The sequence below is a fragment of the Manacus candei genome, unplaced genomic scaffold, assembly GCF_025592945.1.
Source record: "Manacus candei isolate 608988 ecotype Guabito, Panama unplaced genomic scaffold, ASM2559294v1 h1tg000016l, whole genome shotgun sequence".
In the NCBI taxonomy this organism is placed as follows: domain Eukaryota; kingdom Metazoa; phylum Chordata; class Aves; order Passeriformes; family Pipridae; genus Manacus; species Manacus candei.
The window spans coordinates 2,380,024-2,407,373 of NW_026138064.1; the positions used below are offsets into that span (position 1 = coordinate 2,380,024).

At 37.3% G+C, this 27,350-nt stretch overlaps 1 long non-coding RNA gene across 1 annotated transcript in view; it reads right to left on the minus strand.

The window, feature by feature from the left end:
* Positions 1-1,456: 1,456 nt before the first annotated feature.
* LOC127468984 (uncharacterized) overlaps positions 1,457-27,350 on the minus strand; it is a 112,627-nt gene continuing 86,733 nt past the window's right edge. Inside the window, exons 2-3 of the long non-coding RNA XR_007903767.1 lie at positions 2,963-2,999; positions 1,457-1,476 (exon numbers count right to left, since the gene is read on the minus strand). This is a non-coding gene — a long non-coding RNA (uncharacterized LOC127468984). The remainder of the gene's footprint in view (positions 1,477-2,962; positions 3,000-27,350) is intronic.

The window sequence follows — 27,350 nt, forward strand, 5'->3', positions numbered from 1 at the left end:
TGATTTTTTGCAAGTAATTTGTTACCCTTACAGGAAAGATTATTTTGCTTTTTAACAATCTCCAGTAAAGTCTAAGTCTGAATCCTGTGAAGTGCAGAGCACCTAGTGGTACTGCCAGAAAACAGTTGTTGTCTTCAGCAGGCTCTTATGGCTCTTGGAAATTTCTATCAAGCCTACAACACTTTTCAGGGTTTGTCTGCAAATAAACATGATCTTAAATCCAACAGTTCAGGAGAATGAAAATAAGACAATAAAATGACCTACATGGTCTGGAAGGATCTCAAAACAGTTGTGGTTGTTATCAGCCTAGACAAAACCACAAGTCATGACTTTATTCTGAAACAAGAAATGCTCACTTTAATTGGCAGAAAAAAATTAGCTACACCCAACATCAACTAAAGAAGGGAATGAATGCTTGCGAAAGGGCAACATGATTGTTTGACAAGCAACAAATATTGGAGATTAGATGGAGAAATTAACACCTGAAAAACATCCAGAAACTTATGTGAGAGACCCGCTCTGTATTTGTCTTGAGTACTCTTTTATATCAGCACATAAAAAACCAGAAAGTCTTCTTTTCCTGTTCTACCTTGAACCCGCCCTCATGTTCTGTCACTTTTAGCTACTTAATGCAGAAAGTCATGCTTTACATAGTCAAAAGAAAGAACTGCAAAACAGTAAAAGCGATTGTATAAAAGTGGTGGTATAAAAGCAGTTTGATGCCTCCTTTGGTATTTGTAGGAATTTAAAAGAGCCCCCCATTGTTGAGAATGAAAGACTATTGTTCTGGAAAAGCAAGAGCCATTAAGCTAGTTACACATTTGCATTGATTTGGTGAAAACTGAATGAAGTTAAATTAATACAAACCAGATGTAAACCAAGTTAAACGTGTTCACATAGGGGTTTTCAACAGTTTAATTGATTTAAAATTATTTTTGTGCATAAACAAGACCATATATCTTTTTTTCTTCTCATTTACAGACTGAAAATTCAGTAATCATTTCAATTTGGATTTTGATAACTCTACATTAAAAACATAACTGTATTGCTATGTATGCATGAGTCTCCTGATAATTAATACAGTGAATGCCCTTTCAGAAAGAGACCTCAAATTCATGTTTTCTTTGTAGCCAAATACCATACGCAACCAGTTGTCTTCAAACCTGGTACAAAGACACCTTGGGTGGCAGAATCAGAATCACATCATTGTGATTGGAGGAGGATGAAATGGTATCCTGAGTCTACACTTGTACATTGCAGTGTATGTAATATCATGCAAGCTCTATAATAATGCTCAGGAAAATATTAATACAGAGCCTGGCCATGGGCACAATGGGCTTCTCCAGTACAGTAGGAAGAGAGCATTCCTGGGGCCTCTTCATCTGTCCCACTTCCATGTCACTTCATGCTTCTTCCTGAAAAATTCCTTCTGTCAAATGGTCATTAGCAGCAACTTACTGTCATGCATGTTCCATGCTATTTATCAGAAAAGAAAGAGAAAAACACTTCTTAGGACATACGAAAATGAATAATGTCATTTAAATTTCATATTGCTATACTGACAATAGTGTAAAACGATGACATATTTTTTTTGTGATTAAAATTCTGCAGTGGCATTGGCCTGAAATGCGTGTTTAATATCAGATCCTTTCCTGAGTATGTACTACTATACTATCCCTCTAAATGCTTTATTGTTCACATTTTTTAACACTCATGTCTATTCCTTCAAGTTTGCAAACTGCCAGGGGTATGAGCTGAACAGGTATCTCCTGGTATTTTGGTTTGTAGTGTGACAGATTTGCTACCTGTAAGTATGAGCAGGATTGGGAAACCATTCCTCTTCTGCAGTTGAGAGCATCACTGGCAATTTTCCATCAATATTTATGGCATCTCAAAATGTCAAGAAGTCCTTAGGCATTGCTGAAGGAAAGACGGGTTTGTCTTAAACTCTCTCAATATCTCCATCTCTGCATCTCACCCCTCACTGACTTTCTGTGGTGACAGTTTTGACAAGGGAACAAGGTACAGTCTAAGGTCTTTACCTGTGGTCCTTAAAATCAATGGTTTGGTGAACACGCAGGCAGAGAGGAGAAATTCACAGAACTACTAAAATAAGTACTAAAAGTTTCTGAAAAGTGAGGAGTAAGAATGGCCCATGGCCATCAACGTGATGGACCGGAGGGATGACATTAATGTCATGTAATACAGAAATGAAGGACAGGCCATTTCTGAGGTGTAAACCTGTACACACAGAGGTAAATGCTTCTGTATGTACATATAAAGTAGAAGGAATACAGTACTATATCAAAAAATGGAACAATGCTGCAGACTTACTCTATAGCAATGTACACATACACATGTAGCAGAAATAAAGATTCTGCAGGAACTAATACTTGATTTCAGGAGAAAAGTGATCGAGTTGTTAAATTAAACCAGTTTAAAATAGCAGGTGCTAAAAGTTTCATATATCTAGCCATTCAATGTGTCTCCTTAAAAGCCAAGATGCATGTATAACATGCTAAGCTCACTGAAACTTGTGTTTATTCTTCCTAGTTTGTTTAAAACCAATAACTCTTTGTCATAATAAAATAGACATAATTTACAGCATTTAATTATGACTTTAATTTTATTTAATTAGCATTAAAATTAAATTTGTATAGCATAGTTCATAATGATGATGCAAACAATTAATTAGTCCAATTTAAAATTTAGCATTCGATGTATTTACTTGCTAAAAACTGTAAACTTCTTTTTAATAAAAGTTATTAACTGTGATTTGATGAGTTATTTTCTGCCCCACTGCGGATGTTTTCATGATTAAATATTTTACATCTGGTAAGTCAAGATGTACTATTTTCTCCTCATCAGAATTTTGTGCAGGCTGAAGTCACTTCCATTCTCCCAGAGCAGTAAAACCACTTGTAAATCTAAATCATCAGTTCCCACAGTTCTGTTTTCTTACCTCTTTTCCATTGCAAATAGCTGCAGGAGTTCTTCACCTGAAAAAGATGAACTCTTGTCAGTGAATCATGCTCTCTTTTTTTGTTTCAGGGCTCTCTTTGAGTTTCTGGGATGCTTGAATTGAGGGATCCTAATACCTGCATGAAAACTATTGAGGCCTCTGGACGTTTGTCACAGGCTACCCTCCTCCAAGGTACTCACTACTCACAAAAAAGAAATTAAAAAAATCTGAAGAGCAGATTCCCCCGTGTCAGAATTTTACTGGTTCTCTGACTAACGGAGATCCCTCCTGGGTGAAAATGTCCTATGTTGAGGTATTAAACAAAAAGTGGTAAACTTCCTAGAATTTGGAAATTCTTCTTCTATAAAACAAGGAGTAATAAAAAGACAGAGTTTACAGCCTAAGAGTGGATATTAGTGACAACTTATGTATTTCATTTTGTTCTCCTCTCTGGTCACTGAAGGTGACAAACATGCTCCTTGTATTTCTAGTAGGTTACATTAAAATGTAGTCACAATTTCTGAGCAATAAAATCAACATGAGATTCAAGTTATGGAGGAGATGGGCAAACCTCTTTTCCCCATTCTAAAAAAATCATGGTACTTCCTATCCTATTCCTATTTCTTTCTGTGGATATGAAGAATTTCATTAAAGTATAGAGAGACCTTTTGGTCTGTCTTCGTGTTGAATTTGCCTATCACACTAAAAATTCATTGGATCAGAAACTGCCTGCAATTGTATATTTGTACAGTATTTATTACAATAGGAATTTACTCCTCAGTTGAGACATAATACACATTGTTGATAACAATAATTTCAAGCTGTGATAAAAGTTATGCCTCCCAACAGTTTCTCTGCTTCAAAAATGATACTAAAATCAAGTAGTAAACTCTGGTCCTCAAAATTTGGCCTTCTGGTTTGCTTAGGCAGTGCTTTGTCATTTTAAAATATTGCCTGTGTTTATCTAAACTTTGGATAACTACGTCAAGCTTAGAGAAAATCCCATTGTAATCAATGTGTGTTTCTTTTTTTACTTGTGTACCTCTACTTTCTTCCTATTGTCATTATTTTACAGTGCTTCGAACACTTGCTCCAGAGAGCTCACAGCCAAAAGGACAAATAACAGCGGAAGGGAGAGAGGAAGGTGCAACTGGAATACATAAAAAATTTCTATGCATCTTTCCCTTGGAGCATATAAAAAGTCTAATCTAGTTTTAGAGGTGCTAAAAATTTCAGGAGTATGTTCTATACTTGTGTTATCATCTCAGTCACAAACACAGAATTGGAATTGTCCTTTAATGGTTTTTTTCAGCTATAACATGGGAAGGAGCCATATTGAGGGTAACTCACAATTATTATGTTGTATCATATCTTTCCAGTCCACATTTGAGTAAACGTTCAAACATACTTCAGGAGGTACATAACTGTGCTAGCATATGTTTGCATTGAAGTGCATTTGCAACACGTCTAGAGTTGCATAGTCTTGCAAACACACACAAATTCCCTAATAGTCAAATGAACTTGCTTTATCCCATTTTATTCCCAGAAATTAAACCTAAATTAGTGACCTATTTAGACATCATTTATTGCCTGTTTCTCTGATGTGATGACTAATTAAGGCAATAAAATACTTACTTATGCTATTCAGATTATGTATTGGGATTTGGGGAGGGGAGCTAGGTACAAAATGCAGCCCCAGGGCTGAATATAGAGATAATGCATCATTCTATAACAACTTTCTTCTGTAATTCACAGAACAGTCACTGCACAAACACCATCTTTCACCAGGAAATAAGGTTGTTTCTTAAATCTAATGCACAACAATGCTTCCAAGACACGCTTTAAAATCAACTGTGCCTTCTCATGTTATAATTGTAATCTGTAAGTATGTTGGAAAAATAAACAGTTAAGTTCAAGTTTAAAACAAAGCAAAGCAAACCAAAACAAACAAAACCCCTGCCCCATCTGTCAGATTGCATGTATGACATCATCAGATATTCTGCACTTATTTGAAGCCATTCAGACCAACCTACCCCACAGTCTAAACTTTGTGCTGCAGCTCTCTTTACAGGATCAGCGGGCTGGAAAATTACCACATGCTGTCACAGTTAGCTCAGCCAGGTCTTGTTATCATTGTTTCCAATGAATCCATTCATTCCATTATTTTGCATATTGGGCAGACGTTCTACCGCAGAGACTTGAGCCTCAGTAACTTCAAGGGCCAAATGTTAATGGACCCCTATTTTCAGCAGAATAGCAGTGCAATACATGGGAAAAAATACCCAGACAGCTCACTGACACTGGTTTAGGACCTCTAGACTTAGGGTGTACCCTGTAAAGAGCTTTATGTAAACAAGGCTTCAATAAACAAAGAATATCTTCTCTGTCAATATTCATAACCCATAAATTTTTCCTTCTTTTCCCCCTCCTTAGCCCCACAGAGCAGCATAGCTCTTCAGATACAAAGAGGCAAGAAAGTGGTATGTATGATCAATGGCTTTTGCATAGCAAATCCGTAGGATGTGTGCAAGAAACCATACAACCAACCCTGATTTATAAGGGATATTATAGAGCTCATGACTGGAACAAAGCAGTTTTATTTTGAGCTTGCTCTACTGTCTGTGTGGCTGATAATGGAGCATGTGATTGTAGAAATTTAAACATGTGATTTGTGTATGCGATGGCTGATGTGTCAAAATGAAGGCACAGCATGTCTATCTGTAATTCCTGGGCATGGAATTTAAGTAAAAGGATAGCAGTAATGACAAATTTCATTTTCCTCTTAGGAAACCAAAAAGCTAGGCAACGCTCAGGAAACACAAAGTAAATTTTGAGCATTCAGAAGAAAACATACATCAGCATAAAGAAAAATGTGTTCAAGTTACATTGTTGCCCCCAAATCTTGATGGTGTTTTTATTTTTTGGTTGGTTTTGCTTTTAGGCCAAATGTTATTCTCAGTGGTTTCCCATCCACATCCTTGACTTTAATGAGCTCAATAGAACTTGGTTCTAATATGAAAGAGCTCTTGGAACAGGCTTCCCAGGGGAATGGTCGTGGCATCAAGACTGTTTGAGTTCAAGAAGTGTCTGGACAACACTCTCAGGAATATGGTGTGATTCTTGGGGCTGGGCTGTGCAGGGCCAAGAGTTGCACTTTGATAATTCCAACTCAGGATATTCTATGACACTATGATTACTTTCGGATAGCTCCGCTTGCTCCAGTTCTTTCACCCAGCTTTACCTGATCATGGATGGGGATACCTGATCGTCCATGGGGATGGAAATTGGTAGTGCCTCCAAAGGGGAGGCATCCCTGTCATTGCCAGCTATGACATCTCAGGGGCCCCACTCTTGTTAGAAAGAGATTCCTCCTTCATATTCCTTGATTTGAACAGAGTAAAGTGAATAAGATTAAAAATGTGTCATGAGAACAAGTTGCAAAATCCTTCATTCCAAGAAGGAGTCAGTTTAAAAACTGGTTAAAAATTAATCCAAAAAGAGAGAGAGAGAGAGAGAGAGTCTCTGTATGCCTGGGGCTTCGCTGCCAGATCTGAATAAACTCTCCTGTTCCTGATACCAGGCTGGCACTCAGGAGGGAAAGGGTCTGACCTTGGCATCTGATGCCGGTTGCCTTTATTTCAGGTACTAAGTGTTCTCTTCCTATTATTTTCACTGCCACTGGACAATAAAGGTCTTGATAACATGACCTGGCTGCTCTCACTGTGACAGCATTTGGCAATTAGCTGAATCCACTGGCATTTTGAAAATTGAAACACAAGTCTCAGCTTTTTTAACTTGTCTGTAATTAGAATAGCTGTTATTTCAGTTAATTTTGTGGTATTGATAGTGTGAAGCTCTCCAAGGAGCCTCACAAAAATCAACAGCACAATATATCTTGTTTTCTGCAAACATTTTGAGAATATTAGGCCATGATCCTGAATGCATGAGAAGAATTCATGGTATCTCTCTAAAGCCTGGCTAAAATATATTCCAGGCGGTAATAAGATATGTTAAAATCCTTGCATCATCCAAAAGCTAGATTAGCCCCTTTATATTTTATGTAATATGTTCTGTTTCAACTAGGATTATTTCTGTGTCTGGCAGCTAATTTTAAATAGTTCCTCTTTTCAGGCAACATTAAGAGGCAACTGAAATAAATTAATTTTCCATAAATGTGTGTCAAGGCTAGATTTCCTAAGCCAAGACCTCCAAGCAATCATTATAAAAATTTTGTAAACCATAGATATTATCTTGGAATAAAGAGAATTTTTCAGAGTATGAAATGTTTCATTAAGATAAACATTAGAACTTAGTGTTGCCACTTTGAATACAATATTTTCAAAAAAATCTTCCAGCGTTTTAAGCTAAGCATAAAAAAAGGAGACAAAAAAAAAAGAGACTGAAGGGATGAGAGAACACAAGAAATAAATAGCACTTTTACAAATTCAATTAGTTCAAGCAATCTGAAATGTGATATTTTGTCCCTAATTCTTCAAGATTAGTGTACATGCATGTTTTTGCTAATGTACTTAGGAGATATGGGATTTGGAAGAAGTGAAACAGTAATGAATTAATACGAATGGGCCTTGCTTTATGTGGTCTTTTAAAACTGTATTACAAAATACACAAATTGCATTATTCAATGTTCCACTTTCTTACCTAGCTTAAAGTGTTAAAATTAACCACAGGCTTCAAGGAAACTTCCGGACTTGAAATATATGCACAAAAAGTGACTTTCATTATTTGCCTCAAGAATGGAGGTATTTATCTGAAATTCTGGGGAGACCTTGTTTGCATTCTCTGGTAGGACTAGATGCACCATAGCCCAGAAAGTTTAAAAACAAAAAACCAAAAGCAATAACAACAACAACAACAAAATAACTAACATGTTTGTTTTGACAGTCATCTTCTCCTACTAAAAATGCAGGTAATTATATGACTGATTCAGTGTCCTGAACTGAAGAAAATAAAACAACTGCAGAACAGCTGCCACTGAATTTGGTGGGATTTCAACCAAGAAATACTATTGACATTCATAAAACCCGCAAGAAAGGGCATTCAAAGGTATACAAGGGCATTCAAGGACATACAAGGCATTCAACAACCTCTGCATTCTTGTATCTTTGCTACCTTCCATTCCCTTTGCCAAAAAGGAGTAAAAATATTTCAGCAAAATATGTGAAAACAAGATAGAATTTATCTATGTGACCCATTATAACAATTTTTCATAGTTATGTTCTGTTACATTTCTGTATTTCATGTTACATTAATATAATAGAATTTTAGCATTTGATTACCCTGGTAAGATATGACCTTGCAATCATTTAAAAAAATTTCATATCGGATTAATGAAGACAAAGGCTTACACATTCAAAAGACAGCATGTAAACTCCTAATAGTACATGACAATTTTTTTTTTAAATTTTTGCTTGTGTATGTTGCTAATGTTCGTTTGCCTTTCAATATTTTCCTCCAATTTTTCATTATGGAACTTGGAAAATTACCGCATTATCACTCACTTTTTGAAGAAGTAAGTAAACCAGGCAGCATCGTAGTAGTAGTCACATTTTAAACCAACTGTTATCATATGAAGAGCTGTGATAAGAAACGATGATTGCCATTGGGGAGGATTACATGAGGAAACAAAATCAGAAACAGTGCAATGAAACCACTGGAATTGGATGGAGATCAAGAAAAATTCCTAGAGGAGATATTCTTCTAATGATTCAGTAATTGTCTCAAAGAAGTGGTGAAAATCCCTTTACATTATGTAGTCAATGTTAAACTGGAAAAAAAAAAGTATTACAAGGCGCTATGTGGGAAATAATTCCTTGGTAGGTGGTGAGAGAATCTGGTTGTTTTTATTTTCGCTTCCTCCGATGCTATGATTCAAGACTGGCTAGGAAGATGAAAGACTAATGGTGTTTAATGGATTGTTGAGATCTTGTTTGATTGCTACATGGTTGGTTTTTTTTCTTTCGGAAATTAAATAATTTAAGAAGAGAAGAAAAATACTGTTTTATAGCTTCTGGTTGTCATTTTTCCTCTAGTCAGATTAATTTAAAAGGAGTGAATCAACACTCTCTCAGAGTCTGCACCACAGAAAAGAATCATCCATAATGCAGGTGGTAGAAAGGCAATGATGCAGCGTGCCTGCATTGGTGAATGAATTTCGGATGAAGACTTAGTGTATATTAACTTCCTGTTTCCCTTAAAATTCTGTTGTAATTTGTCCTTTCTTGTATTTTTAATAAACTTCATAATACCTCTTAAGAATTTTTTAGGAAAAATTTCAGAGTGTCAGGAAAATCTGGAGATGACTGGTGGAAAAAAGATCATAGGCACTTTATTGCCTATGAAACTCTATAGCCCAATTCATAATCCTCTCAGGACCCTTTCTCATTAAGGCAGCATATTTTCTGGAGCTCACAAAGGATCTGACATACCAGGGAGGGTATTCTGGCAGTATCTGGAATAGGGAAAAGGAAGGAAATGATTAGAGAAATCCAGGAATGCTCCACTGTGATACACACCAATATGTAAAAGGTCATATGTCATGTTTTGCCTTGGGCTTGTGCCATCTCTGTGTCTCTTGACTGTGAAAAGGGCAGATTGAAAGCAGCAGTTCCTGAATTTATTACCGCAAGGAGCTATTCCTTTAGACTGAAAGCTACTAATTACAGCATGCCTTGAAATCCATAATTCTTGTTGGTTTGGTTTGGTTTGGTTTGGTTTTTTTAATGAACAAGGTCAATCATTTCTCTTCTACCATCTGTTCCCCTCAGACTTTTTTCTTCCAATCCTAGCCTATGTCATTGAGATCTGAGCAATATTTTTGGCATCTTCTGGTGTGTTTTCATATCTCTCTTGTCAGCCTAGCTATGTTTTCTTCTTTGATCTTAATCAGGGCAATGGATAATTCAATTATTTTCACAGCATCCTGGACTGCTAGATGTCTTCTACTTTTTTTCAGTAGATGCCATAAAATTGCTATCATTGTTTCTGACCTTTTTCCATGCTAGGTCTGTTCAGCTGAACAGCATTGCTTCAAAAGGAGGATGAGGGGGAACTTTCTTGCTCTCTACAACTATCTGAAGGGAGGTTGTAGTCAGGTGGGTGTCAGTATCTTCTCCCAGGTAACAAGTGATAAGACAAGAGGAAGCGGCCTCACATTGTACCAGGAGGGAGGATTAGATTGCATATTGCGAAAAACTTCTTCGCTGAAAAGGTGGTCAAGCCTTGGAACATGCTGACCAGGGAAGTGGTGAAATCACCATCCCTGGAAACATTTAAAAAGCATGTAGATGTGCTGCTTGGGGACATGATTTAGTGGTGGACCTGGTAGCATTAGGTTAACGGTTGGACTCAATGATCTTAGAGGTCTTTCCCAATCAAAATGATTCCGTGATTGTATGTCGTTTGCAGCATCTAGATGTTTGCCTAAGGCCAGACTATTTACAGGAAATGGCTGAAACAAGCTAGGAACTGAGTAAAGTAGATTACTTGAGAAGAAAATATCACTGGCAAAATAGCCACCCCTTCCCCTGTTGCGTTGCTCCTAAAGGTAGTGGCCTCCAGCAAGCTGGGCTCCATGTGCCACAAAGGGCACCAAATAGAGCCTTTGCCTTCCCCACTTTAGGAGCTGAACCTTGAAGAACCTGCTTTGTTACATAAAGCTTTCAATCCTCACCAATGGAACAGGCGCAAGGTGAAATTCTAGCAATTACTCTGGTTTCGTGTCATGCTGGAGATTATAAAATGTTAGAAATAATAATGTTTGGAAGAAGTGCCCCTGTTGGCACTGTGTCTGTAGCATGCTGCAGTTGTGTCTGTTGTATTTGAGATTAGGAGTTAACATCACCACAGTTCATTTTTAACATCCATTAAACAGACATAATAGCACAGTACCCCCAGCACAGGTGTGTTGCGAGGCTTAACTAATCATTGTGCTCTTGCAAAGTGCCTTGAGACCTCAAAATGAAATCTAGCATTAGCAAGAAAAGTATTATACTTATGCAGCAGTTGGGGAGCAAAATTTCGGAGAGGCTGTAAATCTGCTACCAGTGTGTTTACTGATAGGTCTGTCAGCTGAAGGAAAGACATGAATATTTAAACATTTATTTAATTATTAAACTGCAGGTCTACAAAAGCCATACTCATGACTCCACTGATGTCCTAGGTGAATTCTATCTGTACTGTGAATCCAGAGCTGTACAACTAGGGAAATTCACTTTTCTTAACATGCTGGAAACTCAAATGGCAACTGTGGAGAATCCAGTTCTCAATATTTCACCTCCATCCCTCTTCAGAAGAACAACCGGTCCCCTTCTACCAAGCAAAATAGTTCTTAGATGCTCTGGAAACAATGTTAGCCTCTTACAATTACTAACTGCAGGCAGGCTCAAAGTCCTACAATTAGTTAAATTTTAAATTTCCTCTGTAATTTGCACATAAAGACTGTATTTTCCATTTGCTTCTTGCCTTCAGGCCCAGCTCTGACACTCTTGGACTTCTCCCTTGGTGCTATATGTGTCCTCCAGACCCTCTTTTGGGTCTTGTATCTTGTGGACTGGAGTCAAAACTTCCTCTTCTGGTGGTTGATTACAGAGTTATGGGTGTCCTTAAGTGAAATACTCTCCTGAGACATCCTCAGCCCAGTACAGATGCATATGAGTCATTTCAGTTTAATGCATCTACGAGGCATCCCTGTTTATGGACAAAAGTGGTGTGGTGTATGTAGTGCTTTGAATCTTGTTGATCACAAACTTGCTGCTTCCCATGCGTCAATTCCCATCATGTTTTTCAGGGTACAGTGATTTTCCAAGATACTGGGGTGAAGGGACATCATGGACTAACTGAAACGACAGAGGAGATGTCAGCTGCCAACATGGTGTTTATCAGTTCAACAAAGTCTGGTTCTGGATTTTGGCTATTTCTTCAGTCCAGTTAAAATTCTGGTAACAAATACGACCTCTTCAGTACATTTATTATTGAAAAGCTTTTATTCATTGTAGTAATGTAAATAATCTTTTTCAAATAAACTTCTTGAAGAATTGGAAGCAAGAATTGCTACACGGAAAAAAAAAATATCAGGGAATCCCCACTTCATAGGATTTCTCCGTATATTTAAATTAGATATTGCTAGTTTTGCGTTCTGCTTTTAAAACTGTTTTGCCAGTTTATGGATAAAGCACAATTTCACATAACACTAAAATAACATCTTTTAGATACTGGCTATAGGACTAATACTTAATTCGGAAAGTAAGAAATGCATTGTCTCACTGTTGTGCTTGGAAATATTCCTGAGGAGTCAAAGGAGCAGGCACATTTCAAGGGAAGAAGCCTCCACAAGACGATAGGGATAAAGATTTTTTTATCAATTAGAATTTCTTAGGGAAATAAACCAGCAGTTTTCATTAATAATACTAGAAGCACTCAGAATCACGCTGTCTGTCTAAAGATATGGTTAATAATTTTGAGGAAAAAAAATTGAGAGAAAGGAAAGAGAGAACAAGCAAAGATGGTTCTTATCATCATCTGTAATTTTTCCATCATCAAGGATTCAGACCTCTGCATCTTAAAATGTTTTTAAAGAGTTAATATTTTCCAGCGCTTTTGTTTTGTATCTATCCCATTCTATTCTATTCTATTCTATTCTATTCTATTCTATTCTATTCTATTCTATTCTATTCTATTCTATTCTATTCTATTCTATTCTATTCTATTCTATTAGTGTTATTTTGTTATAGTATGTTTTGTTTATGTTATGTTATAATAGAATCATAGAATGGTTTGGATTGGAAGGAATCTTAAAAATCATCTAGTTTCAACCCCACTGCCATGGACAGGGATACCTTCCACTAGACCAGGTTGCTCAGGGCCTCATCCAATCAGTAATTCTTATGTTTTGATGTAAGTGGATAGATTAACTTTACATACTGTCAAGCTCTGAGAAATAGTGTTTGGAACTGTACTCTACGATTTGCAGCACAGAAATTGTTACGATCTCAGGAGTAACTTTTTTCTCAAGTTGTCACAAAACTGTCACTGAACATTTGCGGGCATCTCACCAAAGTAGAATGTGAGAATAGTGAGCATATCTTTTTTGATGAATAAGGTTACACAAAGTTAAATGGGTGTTTTGAATTCCTAGGCTGTTCCTGCATGAAACTATGGCTTCTCTGGCACTATATCTCAGATATTTAGGATTCTTTACTCAGAGGGTAGTGAGGCACTGGAACTGGTTGCCCAGAGAAGTTGTGGATGTTCCATCCCTGGAAGTATCCAAGGCTAGGTTGGATGTGGTTCTGACCAATCTTGTCTAGTGGGTGGCACCCCTGCCCATGGCAAGGAGGTGGAACTAGATGATCTATAAGATCCCTTCCAATCATTCTACAAATGATCTGAGAGATCATGAGTGTTCGTGTCTCTGTTTTACTTGAGTGATCATGTATTGCCCACTGGATTCCATCTAGATAGAGTAGTTATAAACTCAACAGATTACTGCTAATTTTGTTATTCTTCTGTAAGTTGTTCCAAATTCCTCAGAAAATTATTTGGAAATCAACATTTTTACCCAGTTGTTATTCTTAGCTAGGAGGACCCTCTAATTTAATACTCCAGCTAACATCTTTAGGTATAATCACTTCTTTTGTCTTCCATATTTATCTTGAGAATCTTTGGGGTTTTTTTCTGGCATATGCTGAAACTCATGTGACAGAAAGGAGAAAATGAGAGAGCCATGATTTGAGTTCCAGAGTAAATCAAACAACAGTCATTAGAGCATTAGAAGCGATTTTGAAATAAAGAATAATAAAAATTTAATAAGTGGTATTAGTAAATGTAATGAAATGTCAACATGGATTCTCTAGAAAAGGTCTTTTGCTAAACTAACGGGATACCTTTAGAAGTTTTTGTTAAACTGGTTTATAGATAAATAGTTATGATGTAGATACAGATAGAGATATAGACAGGTATGGATAGATAAAATCTGTCTGACTTCAATGAAACATCTGATATGCTTCTATAATGGAAATTCTCTGTTCAGCTGACAAAATGGGGGTTACTAGAAAAATGTGACATGAACATGGAACTGAAAGCAAAGGGGTGCAATGTGAAAGGAGGAGCATCAAACAGGAGGGCAATGGTAATTTACTTCCTAATGGCACTAGTATTCAGTTCAATTTTCATCAATAGTGACTTAGTCATTAATTACCTTGGTCATTTGGTGGAAAATTAATGGAAAGGAACGAATGGAAATTAGCAAGTGCTCAAAATTAGGAGCAACACTGGAAGTTTCAACTACAAGTAGAGTGATGACTCTTGATAATTGGAATAATATGATCTAGATACAACTGAAAGTAGAAAGTGTAGAGCCTTTAATGTAGGGACTAAAAGCACAATAATATTTTTTTAACTATTTTTTCCTTAAAATATCTAAAGATATTTTTCATTGAATGACTTGAAGTCATCAGGAAACAAACTTACTTCAAAAGTAGTGGTGACAATGAAGAAAGAATTCGGGAGTTTGTTGAATCTGCACTAAGTAATATTCAGGAAACATTTTTCAGTGTTAAAAACATATTGATATAAACTAAGTTGTGTTGGAGAAAGAGATGGGAAAGATGTCAAGGCATTTTAACCCCTGATAGATACAATGACTCAGATAAATTCAGGGCTTATGTAAATAAGGGGCTTCAAGGAAAAAACAATGGGAAGAGAAAAAGTACCTCGTACTTGTGCCAAAGTAGCAAAGTACCCAATGTCCATGAGAAATCCTGTCTGGGAGAGCAGAACTAATATTTTTTTTTTTTTTAATTTCCATGACCTTCTCAAGAAATCCAAAACTTAAAAAAACTTTTAAAAACACCCAACCAACCAACCAACCAACCCCCCCCCAACAGTTTAAAAGAAGAAATGTACCTGAAAAATAAAAGCAAAGTGTAAGAAAATAAGAACTTGAACATGTTTTTCATGTTGATTGGCTGTGTTTTGATTTCTTGATTTTGAATACTCCTGTACCCATCAGAAAGATCGTCAGGGGAGTTTAGTCATCAGTAAAGGTTACGTGGACTAGTTACACAAAAACTGTTCTATTAGAAAGCATCAATTTTCAGCAATGAAGGTCTGCAAATGCACCTGTTTTGATGAAATTTTTGACCGTCATGCAACTGTTCTCACAGAAAACAGCCTGGATGTAGTCTTCTGTGGCAACCCCCATGAAATACTGGACTTTATCAGTGTCTACAGTTAGTTATATCGTCATTTCGGATCCATGAGTCTTCTGAAGGCAGAGGTTTTGTTTGAGATATATGACTTTTTTATGGGGGACCTTAAAGTTCTGCCTTATTGTTGAGGACTCCGGTACCATTTCTCTCTGGTTCATAAAACTGATTCAAGAAAACTGTTGTAAGGCATTTTAGAGGACAAGCTAGAATTAGTCATTGCTGTAGTCCTCAGACTGTAGACATCAGATCAATCTGCAGGTGGTAGTGCCCCGGATCTGCAGATGCAATAAGCCCTTGCTATCTGATAGAGAGGCAAGAGTGTCCAAGCTCATGGTAAATACTGGTTTAGAAATATTGCTCAGTGGAATTTGTGAAAAGAAACTTCAAAATTTCCTTTTCTGTAAAGACAAGGCTTTTTAAAATATTTTGGTGACATACACTCTGTCAAATCATCTCCCTCTAATTATCAGGAGCTTATCCATCTTGACAGCAGAGGCTCACCAACCACAGCAACACACAACTTAATGCAAACTGATTAACTAATTTGGTAGCTTTCTCTGCATTGTACAGTACACAAAATTGATGCTCTCGGGTAGTGTCCTAGAAATGGTTATGCAGGAGTAAATGAAGGTCTGATTCATTTTGGTGCTAATACACTAGTCAGAAGCATTTTTCAGGCCAGGAAGCTCAAGCTTCAAAGCTGAGATGACTTCAATAGTGAAGGTGGATGTAATGACCTTGTGCTGCAAGGTGGATTGCTTCAGTCATATCATCACTTTCGATTCTTCCTGATCCTTATTGAAGCTTTTTGATGCTGTGGAGCATGAGTCTCTTTTGAAACCCTTATAGTATCTTGTGTGCCTGCTCCTGACATGGCTCTCATTGCCACTTCCACCTGCAATATTGTTTTGTAAGCATAAAACTAGTGTTTCCCAGCATATTTTCTGTATGAACTGGGGAAACTTCTGGCCCTTTGCCTTGTCTGTAGGCATCTGCATACAAGGTTGTGCCTATGTGAGTTCAGCTTTGTGCCTCATATATTTCAATAAATTTTTTTCAATTTCTGATTTATTTAGTCTTAATTCTACATTAAGAATCCATGAGCAAGGTAGGTTAGGGAGACCACTTGGACACAACATTCTCCAGCTGCTTCCTGGTGAATGTGGGGTCCCTAACTCACAGGCAATAAAACCTGAAGCAGTTACGATGCACTGAAGCATTATGAATGAACTGTGGAGACAAATGTATTCAACACTGTCATTTTCCATATTAGTATGTAACCTTTCTGTCAGACATCATTAACAGTACTAAATCAGTGCTGTCTAGAGGCTTCCTTTAAAATAAATACAATAACTTTACCAAGCCCCCAGACAATGTCACCTCCATCTCCAGGTTTAAGGACCTTAACCTACTTTTACAGGTATCTTTCCCTAATATTCAAGTACTCAGGGGTCTTAAGAAATATGAAAGTAAAAAGACTGTTTTCTGGGAACAAATCACCCATGAGTGTCACAAATGTAATCAATTTGCATAATCAGCAAACTGATTGTAAAAAAATAGTTACACAAATTAAGAAAGCCCAAATAATACATGAAGGGTATGGCCAGATTCACATCACTGTTGTTAATCACGTAGTTGGACTTCAAAGTCTTTAAATAAAATGCATGCTAATTGGGATTTGGCCAGAACTCAGAACCTGACATCTGATCTTCCATAAATTAAACATCTTATGCATGCGAAATGTCCTCACTGGTCTGGGAAAGACATCTTAAGACTGGAGTCCATTGCTAAAAAGCATTAGAAATAGTTGTTCTTCCTTGTGAGTGCAAGCTTGAATGATCAACATAACCTAGATATCTGATTTTAAGATGGTAGAAGCTAGGAAGTAGCTAGGACAGGTTCATCTGGAGTCAGACAGCCATGAAATCTGAAGAGGACCTCTGAACATCACCTGTTCAAACCCCCATGCATGGCGGGACTGGTTTAGGTCTGCCCTGAACTTTTTTAATATTGTGCTGGTTTAAAAGTTAACCAGCAGAGGGAATGAACTCAACTCAAAGGAGAGATTATAAGTCAGAATAACAATTTATTAAAATGATACAGTAAGTACAATAATACAAACCAACAATTGGTCTCAACCCACAAAAACCCAAATGTATAACCCAGTGCCCTGGGGCCTGAACAAAGTGGTGTTCCTTGGGCCCTGTTTGAGTCCAAAGTAAAGGGAGAGGGGAAGAACCTGCTGGTGGGAGAGCTGCTGCAGTCTGGCCAGAACTGGTGATCGCAGTCCAGTGGTGGTCTAAGTCTGGTTGAGAGCGATGAGATGCAGCCGTCCTCTGGATCCCCCGAGTGGGCTGAAAAATGTTCCAAAACTCCAAGATTATATATCCTCCAGTTCAGGCAGGAATGTTCAGTGCTCCCCTCAGGGCGGGGAGTTCCACAAAGGGTGTGAGGACAGAAACATCCTCCTATCTCACAGGCCTCTTAACACCTAGTTTATAGCCTGAGGAGTCAGGCTCTATGGGCAGAGGGTGCGAATAGTCTATTGACAACAATAGTCTAGTTTCTGGGAAATGACATGGAAGGCTATAGAATACAGTTTTGGGTTACACTCACCATGATGAACTGATCTCAGCTGTCCTAACTAGGACAAATATATATCTCTACATCTTGACTATTGCCTCCTGTTGTGAGCTTTCAGGCTGTTTGAGGAAAGAGATCATAGGTGCTGATTTTCTTCCCCATCTCTAGCAGCTAAACTTTGAATTATTTATTTTAGGTTAGGAGGTAATATTCTTTAGTGTCTGCAAATGCAACAATTAATATAAAATTGGATAAGTTTTGCAATAAAAGAGCAAGATTTGGCAAGGCTCCGGCTTCCCCAGGTGATGATAGGTTGTTCCAGCACAACAACCACCACTTCACCCTGCAGAAGGTGAGATATGTTGGTAGGTTTTGCTAGACTGAGCTGGAGCAAGGCTCAGATTTGACCTGGCATAACCCTAAGCCCAGTGGCAAAGTGTGAAATTGTGAGCTGAGCTTGTCTGCTCAAACGAAGCAGGGAGGTGGAGCAGCTGCCCAGCTCACCATGTAGCAACGACGTAGGATAGAAGGTTTAACCGCCAAAAAGCACGGTCACAGGCCCCTGAATGCCTCTCTGCCTTCCAAAATATGCATGTGTCTGTGTGAGGTGCCTCCCTGGGTCCAGCAAGGTTGTGTTGATCTGCGTGAGGTGTGAGCACAATGAGCTCCCACCTGCCTGCAAATAGTCAGCTCAGGCACTCACTGTGTGCCCTTTCTGATTCCTCTGACTAAGTGAGGATGCAGCAGAGTATCGTAGTGCCCATTCTCACCAATGCATATGCAGAGAAAAGCCAGTCTGGCATTCAACTTTTATTGTACGTCAGGGATCATGTCAGTTCCTCTGCCATTATATTTACCCCCAAATTCACATGAAAATTTTGAAGTTTGCCCCCCTCTCCTCAGAAGGATTTTGTAGGATTTTTTTCTGGATTGCATTTGATTTTATTGAGATGTTCTTTTAATTGTGACCTCGTAACAATTAATTGTGACCATTATTCAAGCCATAGCTATTCTATAATTCATTGTCATAGTGTACTGTTCCATGAGCCTGTATACCACTAGCAATTTACAGAGTCTGGTGTTAATAAAAATACTGAATAGGACAAGCACCAGTCCATTAAAGATCTCATTAGGGAAGTCCATCGTTGATCTCTCCTTACCAACTAAACTCAAAATATGGAAGATGAGTCAGATTTTAACCTAAACAGCTGAGTTCCCTTGGTTTCAGCTAGTGACTGTTTAAAAAGCCCCAAAACATCAGACAACACAAAGTCTTGGATAAAATAACGTGTATGGTAGCATAAACTATATGAAAAATATCTTATTGACCAGATATGTGATTATGCAAAAAAAAAAAAAAATCAAGAATTTTGTAACTCCAACCTTTCAAAAATGTTTGCGTTGTCTTTAGATTCTGATTTGCTTACCAGAATAGCTCTTTTCTTCAAACTTTACTTAATGTTACTATAACTGATCTATAACTTTATAGTTTTGCAGCCTGTGTTTTAGACATCCTTTAGAAATCCTCTGCCAGTTTATTAGCATTCATTAAAACCAGTGATTTATGATTCAGAGATCCTTACACAATTCAACTAGAATTCTAGGATTTTAGTTATCCAACCTGTTTATTGTAAATATATAGCTTTAGCCACTGTTATCTTTCAAGTTTCTTCGGATTTTTCTACAAATTACTATATTACTACCTATTTTGTTAGTTGTTCTTGGGTCTATTGTAAGTATTGAAAGAAATTTCCACTGACACATTTCTCCCTTTTTGACTCTTTTGTTTATTATTATGTCATCTTTAATATTCTGTGTGAGAATGAAATTCAACTCTGGTTAATAGAGCAAAGCACTGCACAGATAATCACTATGCAGAAATGCTCTTTTTAAAAGTAAAAACTACTAGAGCTATTGGACATTTGGGTTTTTTTCCTGTCTCCTCACCCTCTGACTTGGTAAACTTTAAGTAATATGAGATTCTAGAAAAATTTAGAAGGGGCTATGGATACAACTTAAATGTTCTGATTTTTGTTTAACCTCACTTGTTAATTGAGATGGAATGTAGCATGAAACAGGCATCAAGTTAGGCTTAAAATCAACAGAACAAGTTCTCATGGGAGACGAGTAAAGGATGAGGACATCATAGAAACTAGTTTTGCTGCTTGTAGCCTCTTGAAAAAAGTAAAACATAAACAAAGCTTCAGGCTCTGACTACAGGAGTTGGATACCCCAGCAATAAGAGCAGATATAAATACAGGAAATTGAAACTGAGCTAAGGAAAAAAAAAAAAAAAGCTAGCTCACTCATTCTTAGCTGTATTGGTTATTCAGGATTAATGGGATTAAATAACCTTAAATATGTCAGTTATTAACACCAGTTGTGGGAGACCACTGAGTAGAACTGTAGTATTTTTAAGATACTTTTTAAAACCTAATGTATAGAACAAAGGTGCTCACTTTGTCATAATAATCATGAAAATACATTCTGTGAGAACGGGAAAGAGTATCTTTCATGCTACAGTTGCTAAGAAGGCATTATGCTGCTCTGCATATTTCTTATTTCTCCTTGAGGCATTTCCAGATCTTTTGGTATTTTTTAGATGATGCATAAATCAGACACATGCTTATATCATCACTTATGCTTTTAAAAAACATATAATTGCATAATTATCCTCTAAACTACTGTTACTAACCTGTTTGGGCAATAGAGTATAGTCTGTACAGGTCATTATCACTCTAACTTCTGCACAAATTTTATGTAACGTGGATAACAGCTAAGTTGTATATAGTAGATAAGTACAGAGAGCAGGAAGGATCAGCCTGACCCTGAGTGGATAAAACTTTGAGGACTCTTAAGAAGGAAGTGTTTGAACTGCAGAGCACCAGTCCACATGCACGCAAAGCTCACATTAATCCAATAAACAACCTGGTCTACTTTTAAAAAATCTGTTAAAAGTGAAGAAGAAGTTATGGGCTACTGCCAATAAGTATTCTGAGTGAGTATCAGCTCTGCTGTGCTGTGGCTAGTGCAAAAGCTTTGTAACTGCGCTTTGCATTGAGAGAGAAATAAGTGTTGGAAACAAAGCAGTGCTGATTCTTTTGTCTTTACCACATTGATCCTGGCAGGAGGAACCTCACAAACAGCATATGTGCCAGCTCTTTTTTTCAGGAATCACAGACGCCTGTTTGATTTTTAGAAATTTCTTTTTTCCTTCGGTATTTGAGATATTTTAGACAGCTGAAGGCAAACCACCCACAACATGCACTGCTCATTATTATTTCCCAAAAGAAGCATTATCAGAAAGCAAATGTACCAAAACATTTATTTGGTATGTTGATTCTGTAGCAGGAAGAATGTAGCACGGGATTTTCCTTCTAGTTTTCTGGGCTCTCACACATGCTCAATGACATACTATAATGTCATTGGTTGAGGGATCATGTGACACGATTTAAACACTGTATTTAAACTGATACCCTTTGTAATAAACTTAATTTTGCTCTCGTACTCCTTGGTGTGAGTAGTGGGGTTCGTGCAACAACAAGCACCTCATGATTCAAGGTACCAAAACACTGACCTCACAGAGTCTGACAAAAATATGTCAGAAAAATGCTTGCTGAGACCAGTAAAACTTTAAAAGTTATTCAAATTACAGTTTGCATGCCATTTTCAAAAAACGCTTTTTCTTCTCTTTTTTCCCTCAAATAGATCAAAAATTTGAAAAAAAAAGACATAGAAATGTCTAAAAATCATCCAGTCATACTTTAAGTTTTGTGTATCAAGCGCATCTTTGTCCATTTCTGTTGAGTCTTTTGTAACAAAATTGTTCTTGTTCTTACAAACAACCTTTAACCAAATCTCTCCTTGAAGAGCACATCGTCAGTGATGTACTTCCCAGATACTCTATAAAGAAAGATATTCACATATCTTAAAACTGAAGTGTTAAAAAACTGAAAACAGTAGTGCAATCCAGTTTTTAATCCTGTTTGCAAAGAAAATATCATTTTGGCAGGTTCCAAAGGGTATTTCACTGTATTCCCTCTGCACAACGTTGTGATAATGTTGCGCAGTCAGCAGGAAGCTCGTTTATTGCAGATAAGTGATCTATGCTTGATTAGTTTTTCTCTTAAGTTTAATAGTGTCAGAAGATATCCATTGAACTATAACAGCTTCTTTCATATAAGGGCAGTGGCATAAATCTAAAAACTCAAGCTGAAAAGATGAAATTAAACATGTTTTGAATTGCAGCTGGACTAGCTGCAGAGCAAATAAAGTCCTTTTATATGTTTTGAATAAATTAATATATCCCAATAATAGCTAGTGAGTTGTGTTTGACCAATTTTTTCCTGCAGATGTACATGTTTAAACACACATAATTTAAAACAGGGTAGATCACCAAAGATGTAAGATTTTATATGTTATTCTTCTGTATGTGCCATGGTGCAATGATCCATATTGAAAATGAGAAAGCTACTGAATAGTACTACTCTTAAAAGATTTATCCCTTTTTTAATGGAGTGGTGAACAAATGCACATGCAAGTGCTCTGAGCAGCATGGTCTCTGTAATGTGGAATTTTACGGTCTTCAACACCCAGGAAGACCAGACTACTGATCTGTCCCACAAGAAGCCACAGACCTGTTTCTCACAAGCTTAACTTATGTAAATAAACATACTTCATGCAGGAAGGGTGAGAGAAGTGGAGGTAAGAAAAAGAAAAAGAAGCCACATTTTGTTCTTTTTGCTGTGTAACTTTTTCTGTGCACTGAAAACTCCTGGCAGGAAGAAAACATTCAAGTTCAAAACAGAAACCAGAAAAAAAATGCCTATTTGTCAGCTAAGACTGCCCAAGAATACGTCTGGGAGGTTTTAGTATCACCCCTCAGCCATCAGTACTGTTCTCTGATCATAGAATCATAGAATCATAGAATCATAGAATCATAGAATCATAGAATCATAGAATCATAGAATCAGCTGGGTTGGAAGGGACCCCTGAGATCATCAAGTCCAACCCTTGATCCACTACCACCGTGGTTACTAGACCATGTCACTAAGTGCCACATCCAGTTTCATCTTAAAAACCTTTAGGGATGAAGAATCCACCACTTCTCTGGGCAGCCCATTCCAATGTCTGATTACCCTCTCTGTAAAGAGTTTCTTCCTAATATCTAACCTAAACTTCCCCTGGCACAGATTAAGACCATGCCCTCTTGTCTTACTGATAGCTGCCTGGGAGAAGAGACCAACCCCCACCTGGCTACAACCTCCTTTCAGGGAGTTGTAGAGAGTGATGAGGTCTCCCCTGAGCCTCCTCTTCTCCAGGTTAAACAACCCCAGCTCCCTCAGCCTCTCTTCATAGGACTTGTGTTCAAGTCCCTTCCCCAGCCTTGTTACTCTTCTCTGGACCTGCTCCAGCACCTCAATATCCTTCCTGAACTGAGGAGCCCAGAACAGGACACAGCACTCGAGGTGTGGCCTCACCAGGGCTGAGTACAGGGGAAAGAGCAAGCATAAACAAGTTCAGCTCTTGGAGGGCTAAGAGCATCCCCAAGAGTCACACCATGTGCCTGAGAGTATCATATAAATGCTTCTTGAACTCTGTCAGGCTCAGTGCTGGGACCAGTTCCCTGGGGAACCTGTTCCAGCACCCACCCTGGGATCTCTAAAAGATTCCTCATACTGAGTAGGCTCTGAGGCTGTCTCCAGCACAGCTTCAAACTTTATCCTGCATCCCACTGGCACAGTCCCCTTTGATTCACTTGACAACTCATACCACGTCAAAGGGTAGCAATCTTTCCACTCTGATGACAAAAAGACTGGAAACTGATTGTGCTTGGAGAATTTGTTCCTGGCACAACAAGGGTGATAAACTGGAACACTGAACTCCCTGTATTGTCCAGAGTGTATTCTTAACTAGCTTTCTTTTAAAGCATAATAAAGACAGTCACTTCCATATACTCTAAATTTCCTGGAAGAGAATCAGCTTTTAACAGGTCTTAATTTTATTTTTTTTCCCTTAAATAAAATAAATCTATGACTCTTGCAGACTGTTCTGACATTACAGAGTTTCCTGTAGGGCATGGTTCGCTAGTAAGTTAAAATCTATGCAGGCTGGTGTTTCTCAAGTATTACTTTAGGAATGCCAATAATCACCCCTCACCTGAACCAAAAACCTCGAATGATGAGGAATGCAAGTGTTTTTTCAAGCATTACAAAGAACTGGGTGAGAAGGTGTTAAAAGTGTTAACCAATATTCTAGGGTGTGATCAGGTCACCTGCCTCTTTTGTGGAACTGTGCAGCTTCAGCAACACCTACAGTTTCCCAATGGGAATGGCAAGTATCAGACTGATTGTAAATCTAAGTGTAAATTAACCAGCAGTTCAATTTCTTGGCAAAAAATTAGAACACCCTTCAAGTGTAAAAATTTTCCAGATCTTCAATATTAAGTTAAAAATTAATTTAACGTGTTATACTTCACGTATTGCCTTAAATGGATGTACTTGACTGTCACAGAATCATTAGCTGTCACAATAAAGCTTCATTTTGGCAGCACTGTCTCTGACATTATACTTCTGTGTGGGATGGCATTTTGTTTTACTTGAAGAAATAAAATATTTCATTAATTCATCACCCAACTAATGCAAATACTTTTAACGGTTTATTTCTAACATGGTTTTGTGGAGTTATTTGTGGAGATGATGTTCCCCTTTTATTTCTTAATTGCATTTCTTCAGGAGTTGGGAAAAATGTGTGGACAAATTTGAGATAAAAAACAGGAGTGAATTGTAGCAATCTACTGGTGAATTCAGTAGATATATGTTTATTCTAATTATGTCACTCTAAAATATCCCATGACTTTCCTAAGTAAGAAGTCAAAACTCTCATCAGATGAGGTCAATAGAAAAACTCAGTACTTTCAGTGTCCTAAGTTAGAACTGTGTGTATTTCTGCTTCTTGACTACAGAATACTTACTGAATATTTTACCGACAGGTCAGCAAATTGCATAAACTGTAGAAGTGCAACAGTGACAACTCATAAATAACTGTTTATGGTAAATAAATGGAAATTACTTCCATGCTGAATAAAATGATGGTTACATGAAACAAGGTTCTAAAAGAATTTAAATTTTCTTCAGAAAATTCATATGAAGATCTGAATCAATTTAGCCAGAAAAAAAAAGGAGTTTCCTTACTAGGTAGTTGTATTAACTGCAGGCTCTAGAAAAAGCCTGAGAAGAGTGTGTATGAGAACTGGAATGATTTATGACAAATGTGAACCATAAGCACACAGAATATAAACAAAGTAGATTTCATTATTAGATAGATTTTCCAGCTCTCCTTTAAAATTACATAGAAAGTGCCCTTCAGACCTTATTTGTCTTCCAATATACATTTACAGGAGTCCTTCCTTGAGATTTTAGCATAAGCCAAAAAAACAAAAAAAGAAATTTCAGTCCAGCTGTGATTTCTAAGAAGATCAGAGGTGTTTCATCTTTTACCTACCAAGTTACAGAGATTATTTTGTAAGTATGTTCTATGGAACATTGTGAGACAGTATCAAATAGCAAGTAAAGGAAGAAATGCAAGTAAAGACATGACTTGTTTTTTCCAAACCTGTTATCTGAAGAATGAAACCTATTAGATACTAAATTTGCAGATCTGGAGTCTGGAGCTTTCTGTGCTGGAGTAAATCTGTACTAGCATATTTCTTGTAAGGCAAATTATAACAGTTCAAGGCTAACAGAGGGGAGGAAAGAATTAGATCCACTGCATGAAAGTGACATATCACACTTGCATATACATGTATGTTATTAATTTCAGTCTTGGATATCAGGTACACATTTACATATGTTTGTATTGTTTTCCCTGTTCAGAGTACACAAATAGAGCATTATAAATACATGCAATCAATCTGTGAAATACAAACATTTGTAAAATATCTACAGAATTATACATACATGTGTGTATGGATTTATGCATAGAGGATATTTAAATGCGTAGCTGTATGAATATGTTTTCTTGTGCTTTTATAGATCTATTGCATATGGTTGATAGATAAGTGGTATGTAAATCACAGGCATTTATGTTCATGGCAGATACACAGAAATTATATACATATATTTGTGTACATATGCAGATGATGACATAGGTCTCTTCCCTTGCCTTCTGAGGCAGTTTGCTAACTGCTAGAGAGAACCACACAGCTCTTAATAGCTGAGGTACAGCTTCATAATCTGTAATATTTTAAATTGCATATGTACCTTATTATATGCTGTATTGAACAGGGGAGGACTGCTGTCAGATTTCAAACAGACCTCTCTCTGTTTTGTCGATAAACTTAAGCTTTTAAAATAAACAGCAAATGAGATCAAATATATCATTCCAATGCACTCACAGTCACTCAGCTGTGCATTTCTAATGGCTTTGCATTCTGGTAAACTGTCTTTTAGTTGCAGTAGTTTACAAGTATTCAGCCAAAAATGCCTAGACCTCAAAGGCCGTCAGTTTGTACATCAGTGGTCTCTAAAGCTGTATTTCAGCCTATAAACTCTTCTTTAGAGAGCAACAGAGAATTAAACTTAGCTTTCAAAAATAATGGTAGAAAAACCTGCCCAGGGCCCATGCTATACAAGTGGGAAACTAATAAAATTGCAAAGATTATTCCTCTCACTAAGATAATCTAAAATGAAAATTCAGCTCACTGGGGAACTACATAGGCTATAATTTTGCACTCTCATTGAGATGTTTTCTCTTCAAAAGAGTGAACCTAACAGGCATTTGTACTAATGCTGCTTTGCACTTTATGAAGGGCAGAGGTTCTTAATCTAGGACTAAATGACATTTCCACACATTTTAAGGTCCCTTAACAGATACAAGGAATCTTACAGATATGAGGAGTGGTTTAAGGAAGATTTAATATAAATGAGCAGTTGTCTCAGTATTTTTCCAGAATAGCTTGTCTGGCTTATAGCTATATTTATTTATAAAGGGAAAATCGGTTTGCAGGTTCATGTTCATGGTTAGGCTTCGTGAACGAAGATCTGGGAAAGGTCTCTACCCACGTTTGTTACAAGCACACTGGTGGCTAAAAAGGCCAAGACGAGACAGGTATGTCCGATTGCAAAAGGCACAGCACAAAGACTGTATATTCTATATCTACAATATAGAATATATATTCTATATATACAATATAGACTGTATATTCTGCAGGGCACGATTCTTTCTGCGTTGCCTTTTCTACTCAAGGGTGATCCTGCATGCTTTCTGAAAGGCATCAGCAGCATCAGGTTTGCAAGTATGTTGGCATCAAATACACAAACGCAGACACAGAGAAGAGTATCAACTTTGATTCCTCCAATTCACACAAAGTGAATTTTCTAATTATAGGCAAATTGATCTAGTTCAGAGCCCAGAAATCTTGCACAAAATACGTGAGGGAGTAGGAGCATTTTCCTGAGTTTTATTTTCTACTATAGATTATTTCATTATTTTTCTAGCAATTGTACATGCTAATGTTTATCTGAGCACAATGGACTCCCAAGGACTAATGACTTGTTAATCAACCTCAGAAAGCTAAA